Below are 6,544 nucleotides of genomic sequence, written 5' to 3' on the forward strand. Positions count from 1 at the left end.
CCACAGCGCCAGTTCTGCTTACCAAAAGTGGCCCACTTGGCACTCCGATCCGAGTCGTTTGCTCGCGGCTTCAGCATATCAAGCAAGCCGGAGATCTCACCCATTTAAAGTTTGAGAATAGGTTGAGGTCGTTTCGGCCCCAAGGCCTCTAATCATTCGCTTTACCGGATGAGACTCGTACGAGCACCAGCTATCCTGAGGGAAACTTCGGAGGGAACCAGCTACTAGATGGTTCGATTAGTCTTTCGCCCCTATACCCAGCTCCGACGATCGATTTGCACGTCAGAATCGCTACGGACCTCCATCAGGGTTTCCCCTGACTTCGTCCTGGCCAGGCATAGTTCACCATCTTTCGGGTCCCAACGTGTACGCTCTAGGTGCGCCTCACCTCGCAATGAGGACGAGACGCCCCGGGAGTGCGGAGGCCGCCGCCCCGTGAAGGGCGGGGAAGCCCCATCCTCCCTCGGCCCGCGCAAGGCGAGACCTTCACTTTCATTACGCCTTTAGGTTTCGTACAGCCCAATGACTCGCGCACATGTTAGACTCCTTGGTCCGTGTTTCAAGACGGGTCGTGAAATTGTCCAAAGCTGAAGCGCCGCTGACGGGAGCGATTATTCCGCCCGAGAGCATCCCGAGCCAACAGCGGCGCGGGTCCGGGGCCGGGCCAGGTAGGTCCGTCATCCGGGAAGAACCGCGCGCGCTTGCCGGGAGCCCGAGCGCCCAAAGGGGCGAATCGACTCCTCCAGATATACCGCCGAGCAGCCAGCCAGGACACCGGGGCTCTGCCCAACAGACGCGAACCGAGGCCCGCGGAAGGACAGGCTGCGCACCCGGGCCGTAGGCCGGCACCCAGCGGGTCGCGACGTCCTACTAGGGGAGAAGTGCGGCCCACCGCACACCGGAACGGCCCCACCCCGCGGCGAGTGGAAAGGCAACCGGACACGACCCCGCCGCGGATTGCTCCGCGCGGGCGGCCGGCCCCATCTGCCGAGGGCGGAGGCCAGTGGCCGGATGGGCGTGAATCTCACCCGTTCGACCTTTCGGACTTCTCACGTTTACCCCAGAACGGTTTCACGTACTTTTGAACTCTCTCTTCAAAGTTCTTTTCAACTTTCCCTCACGGTACTTGTTCGCTATCGGTCTCGTGGTCATATTTAGTCTCAGATGGAGTTTACCACCCACTTGGAGCTGCACTCTCAAGCAACCCGACTCGAAGGAGAGGTCCCGCCGACGCTCGCACCGGCCGCTACGGGCCTGGCACCCTCTACGGGCCGTGGCCTCATTCAAGTTGGACTTGGGCTCGGCGCGAGGCGTCGGGGTAGTGGACCCTCCCAAACACCACATGCCACGACAGGCGGCAGCCTGCGGGGTTCGGTGCTGGACTCTTCCCTGTTCGCTCGCCGCTACTGGGGGAATCCTTGTTAGTTTCTTTTCCTCCGCTTAGTAATATGCTTAAATTCAGCGGGTAGTCTCGCCTGCTCTGAGGTCGTTGTACGAGGTGTCGCACGCCACACCGCCAGCCGGCTGTGCACGCTACCGAGACAGTACCGGTATGCGAACCGCCAGGCGACGGGCGCGCATCGCTCGTTTGAGGGGACGTGGCCGGCCCCACAGGCCGGCACGACACACCCACGTCTCCGAAGCGGGACAAACGCCGCGCGCTTCAGTTTACGTAGCCGACCCTCAGCCAGACGTGGCCCGGGAACGGAATCCATGGACCGCAATGTGCGTTCGAAACGTCGATGTTCATGTGTCCTGCAGTTCACATGTCGACGCGCAATTTGCTGCGTTCTTCATCGACCCACGAGCCGAGTGATCCACCGTCCTGGGTGATCTTTTTACAGTTTCCACTGTCTCTTTCAAAACAGTTGCATAGGCGGGACTGAGGCGTTCGACGGCCCCTGTTCCAGTGTTTTGTGTCCAACGGCCTCACGGCCGATGGGCGTCGTACGGCTCCACTCCGGAGCGGACAGGCACTCGGGCGAACGTCATTCAAAACCGGCGCGAGGCGCCAGGTGCCGCAGGCCAGCCGCTCCAGAGCTTCAGCGCTCGTACCACACAACATTTGTCCGTTAGTTTTGAGAAGCACGCGTGGTCCCGCACGCGGCGCACAGCTACTGCGAGCCGTACAGGTAGCGTGTTGCACGACACGACACGCACATCGAAAGACATGCAGTCTAGTCGGTAATGATCCTTCCGCAGGTTCACCTACGGAAACCTTGTTACGACTTTTACTTCCTCTAAATGATCAAGTTTGGTCATCTTTCCGGTAGCATCGGCAACGACAGAGTCGATGCCGCGTACCAGTCCGAAGACCTCACTAAATCATTCAATCGGTAGTAGCGACGGGCGGTGTGTACAAAGGGCAGGGACGTAATCAACGCGAGCTTATGACTCGCGCTTACTGGGAATTCCTCGTTCATGGGGAACAATTGCAAGCCCCAATCCCTAGCACGAAGGAGGTTCAGCGGGTTACCCCGACCTTTCGGCCTAGGAAGACACGCTGATTCCTTCAGTGTAGCGCGCGTGCGGCCCAGAACATCTAAGGGCATCACAGACCTGTTATTGCTCAATCTCGTGCGGCTAGAAGCCGCCTGTCCCTCTAAGAAGAAAAGTAATCGCTGACAGCACGAAGGATGTCACGCGACTAGTTAGCAGGCTAGAGTCTCGTTCGTTATCGGAATTAACCAGACAAATCGCTCCACCAACTAAGAACGGCCATGCACCACCACCCACCGAATCAAGAAAGAGCTATCAATCTGTCAATCCTTCCGGTGTCCGGGCCTGGTGAGGTTTCCCGTGTTGAGTCAAATTAAGCCGCAGGCTCCACTCCTGGTGGTGCCCTTCCGTCAATTCCTTTAAGTTTCAGCTTTGCAACCATACTTCCCCCGGAACCCAAAAGCTTTGGTTTCCCGGAGGCTGCCCGCCGAGTCATCGGAGGAACTGCGGCGGATCGCTGGCTGGCATCGTTTATGGTTAGAACTAGGGCGGTATCTGATCGCCTTCGAACCTCTAACTTTCGTTCTTGATTAATGAAAACATACTTGGCAAATGCTTTCGCTTCTGTTCGTCTTGCGACGATCCAAGAATTTCACCTCTAACGTCGCAATACGAATGCCCCCGCCTGTCCCTATTAATCATTACCTCGGGTTCCGAAAACCAACAAAATAGAACCGAGGTCCTATTCCATTATTCCATGCACACAGTATTCAGGCGGGCTTGCCTGCTTTAAGCACTCTAATTTGTTCAAAGTAAACGTGCCGGCCCACCGAGACACTCAATAAAGAGCACCCTGGTAGGATTTCAACGGGGTCCGCCTCGGGACGCACGAGCACGCACGAGGCGGTCGCACGCCTTCGGCTCGCCCCACCGGCAGGACGTCCCACGATACATGCCAGTTAAACACCGACGGGCGGTGAACCAACAGCGTGGGACACAAATCCAACTACGAGCTTTTTAACCGCAACAACTTTAATATACGCTATTGGAGCTGGAATTACCGCGGCTGCTGGCACCAGACTTGCCCTCCAATAGATACTCGTTAAAGGATTTAAAGTGTACTCATTCCGATTACGGGGCCTCGGATGAGTCCCGTATCGTTATTTTTCGTCACTACCTCCCCGTGCCGGGAGTGGGTAATTTGCGCGCCTGCTGCCTTCCTTGGATGTGGTAGCCGTTTCTCAGGCTCCCTCTCCGGAATCGAACCCTGATTCCCCGTTACCCGTTACAACCATGGTAGGCGCAGAACCTACCATCGACAGTTGATAAGGCAGACATTTGAAAGATGCGTCGCCGGTACGAAGACCGTGCGATCAGCCCAAAGTTATTCAGAGTCACCAAGGCAAACGGACCGGACGAGCCGACCGATTGGTTTTGATCTAATAAAAGCGTCCCTTCCATCTCTGGTCGGGACTCTGTTTGCATGTATTAGCTCTAGAATTACCACAGTTATCCAAGTAACGTGGGTACGATCTAAGGAACCATAACTGATTTAATGAGCCATTCGCGGTTTCACCTTAATGCGGCTTGTACTGAGACATGCATGGCTTAATCTTTGAGACAAGCATATGACTACTGGCAGGATCAACCAGGGAGCTGCGTCAACTAGAGCTGAGCAGCCGGCCGCCCGGGAGTGTGTCCCGGAGGCCCGCGCGAACACGCAAGCGTCCGCTCAATTATTCTGCAAACAGGAGGAGGCTGGGCTCCCCTGCACGATACACCTCGAAACCCTCTCAGGTCCCGGCGGCGCGCAGCGCCGTCCTAAGTACTTGGTCGGGTTCGAGAGAGGCGCAATCGCCCGGAGATAGGCGAGTAGACGCTTTCAGTGCGACCACCCGTGCTCCCAACTGAGCTTGCCGCTGCCGACAGAGGCCCGGGAGCGTGCTGTCGTGGTGTTGCCGGCGGGAGACAACACGCGGCCACAAACAGTGACCGGGCAGCTCCAACGCCAGCGCCACAGAGGGGCAGAGCCCCACTTGGGTGCCAAAGCGAACTCTCCCAGCACAGCGCACGCGCCAACACATCCGCACAGCTGCGATACAAACCACCTGCGAGAACCGCGGGGGCGACCGAGCAGCAGACGGCGTCGCGGCGCCGAGTGCCGGGCGGCGGCGCATCCTCAACGCACACAGTCCTCAATCGGACCAGCACACTGCAGATGTCCACCGCGCTTCGCACCGGGCCCGGGAGGACCCACTTTGGCCGCACGGCGCCGCGCGCTGGGTGCGCCGGCACGCAGATGCGCCGCCTGCCGCGTCCGTCAGCCGGCGCGCCTGCCACTGGGCGCCCCCACCAGCCGGCTGCCGCGCGTGCGCCCACGCAGCGCGCGGCCAGCACGCCGGGCGCCCCCCCCTCACCGGCCGGGGACGGTCCCACCCAGCCACCGCCGCGTATCGCTTCATACCCACATGCCCACTCACGTTCGTGGGTATGACGGGTGTCGCTGAAGCAACCGGTTAATACCTGTACCGATCGTCGATATCAACGATTCACCTCCAGCGCGAACAACCGCGCAACAACGGATTTCCAGTTCATTTGCGTAACTTGGGCAGCAAACGTAGACGTCCATCTACATTTGCGAATTCAATGGGTCTTGCATGCCTGGATGTTATGAGTCACGACACGCCACATCAGTCCACATACATGCTGCGACGTATGCACGAGAGAACACGTGGAAGGTGGCCCGCGTACGTATGCCGATGCCATTGCACAGCTGCGAAGCTCATTGAACACGCAAACTCCTGACTGACGAACTAGAGGCGACAGGGGAGGGGGGGGGGGGGGGGGGGCGATATACGTCTTATAGCAGTACACATTACAGTGGATAGCGGGACCATGTGGAACGTACGCAACACTCGCTAGATGTTGTGAGGGTAGGCACCGTAACATGATTCAATACGCAGGACACCAGAGTGTGCGCGCAGCGAACTATGTTGAGAGGGTTGCGATTAGGCAACGCTACACGAATTTCTAGATTCATATAACAAACAATTACGTGGGTTAGGTTAGGGCGCAACGTGGGTTAGGTTAGGGCCCAACTTAGGTTAGGTTAGGGCCCAACTTAGGTTAGGTTAGGGCCCAACTTAGGTTAGGTTAGGGCCCAACTTAGGTTAGGTTAGGGCCCAACTTAGGTTAGGTTAGGGCCCAACTTAGGTTAGGTTAGGGCCCAACTTAGGTTAGGTTAGGGCCCAACTTAGGTTAGGTTAGGGCCCAACTTAGGTTAGGTTAGGGCCCAACTTAGGTTAGGTTAGGGCCCAACTTAGGTTAGGTTAGGGCCCAACTTAGGTTAGGTTAGGGCCCAACTTAGGTTAGGTTAGGGCCCAACTTAGGTTAGGTTAGGGCCCAACTTAGGTTAGGTTAGGGCCCAACTTAGGTTAGGTTAAGCCCCAACTTAGGTTAGGTTAAGCCCCAACTTAGGTTAGGTTAAGCCCCAACTTAGGTTAGGTTAAGCCCCAACTTAGGTTAGGTTAAGCCCCAACTTAGGTTAGGTTAAGCCCCAACTTAGGTTAGGTTAAGCCCCAACTTAGGTTAGGTTAAGCCCCAACTTAGGTTAGGTTAAGCCCCAACTTAGGTTAGGTTAAGGCGCAACATAGGTTAGGTTAAGGCGCAACATAGGTTAGGTTAAGGCGCAACATAGGTTAGGTTAAGGCGCAACATAGGTTAGGTTAAGGCGCAACATAGGTTAGGTTAAGGCGCAACATAGGTTAGGTTAAGGCGCAACATAGGTTAGGTTAAGGCGCAACATAGGTTAGGTTAAGGCGCAACATAGGTTAGGTTAAGGCGCAACATAGGTTAGGTTAAGGCGCAACATAGGTTAGGTTAAGGCGCAACATAGGTTAGGTTAAGGCGCAACATAGGTTAGGTTAAGGTGCAACATAGGTTAGGTTAAGGTGCAACATAGGTTAGGTTAAGGTGCAACATAGGTTAGGTTAAGGTGCAACATAGGTTAGGTTAAGGTGCAACATAGGTTAGGTTAAGGTGCAACATAGGTTAGGTTAAGGGATGGTGTATGAGGGGGGAGGGGACGAGGTTCGTTCATAGTGAT

The 6,544-nt window shown here is 56.4% G+C and overlaps 3 non-coding genes across 3 annotated transcripts in view; all 3 read right to left on the reverse strand.

Moving 5' to 3' along the window:
• The window catches only part of LOC126227738 (large subunit ribosomal RNA), a 4,222-nt gene extending 2,733 nt beyond the window's left edge, over positions 1-1,489 (reverse strand). The window contains exon 1 of the ribosomal RNA XR_007543996.1: positions 1-1,489. This exon is cut by the window's left edge and continues 2,733 nt beyond it. This is a non-coding gene — a ribosomal RNA (large subunit ribosomal RNA).
• A 188-nt stretch (positions 1,490-1,677) lies between these two features.
• On the reverse strand, positions 1,678-1,832 carry LOC126227742 (5.8S ribosomal RNA). The gene has a single exon (XR_007543999.1). It is a non-coding gene; the product is annotated as a 5.8S ribosomal RNA (ribosomal RNA).
• A 353-nt stretch (positions 1,833-2,185) lies between these two features.
• On the reverse strand, positions 2,186-4,094 carry LOC126227744 (small subunit ribosomal RNA). Its single transcript, XR_007544001.1, has one exon. It is a non-coding gene; the product is annotated as a small subunit ribosomal RNA (ribosomal RNA).
• Positions 4,095-6,544: the final 2,450 nt, after the last annotated feature.

Source organism: Schistocerca nitens, unplaced genomic scaffold (genome assembly GCF_023898315.1).
Source record: "Schistocerca nitens isolate TAMUIC-IGC-003100 unplaced genomic scaffold, iqSchNite1.1 HiC_scaffold_336, whole genome shotgun sequence".
Taxonomy (NCBI): domain Eukaryota; kingdom Metazoa; phylum Arthropoda; class Insecta; order Orthoptera; family Acrididae; genus Schistocerca; species Schistocerca nitens.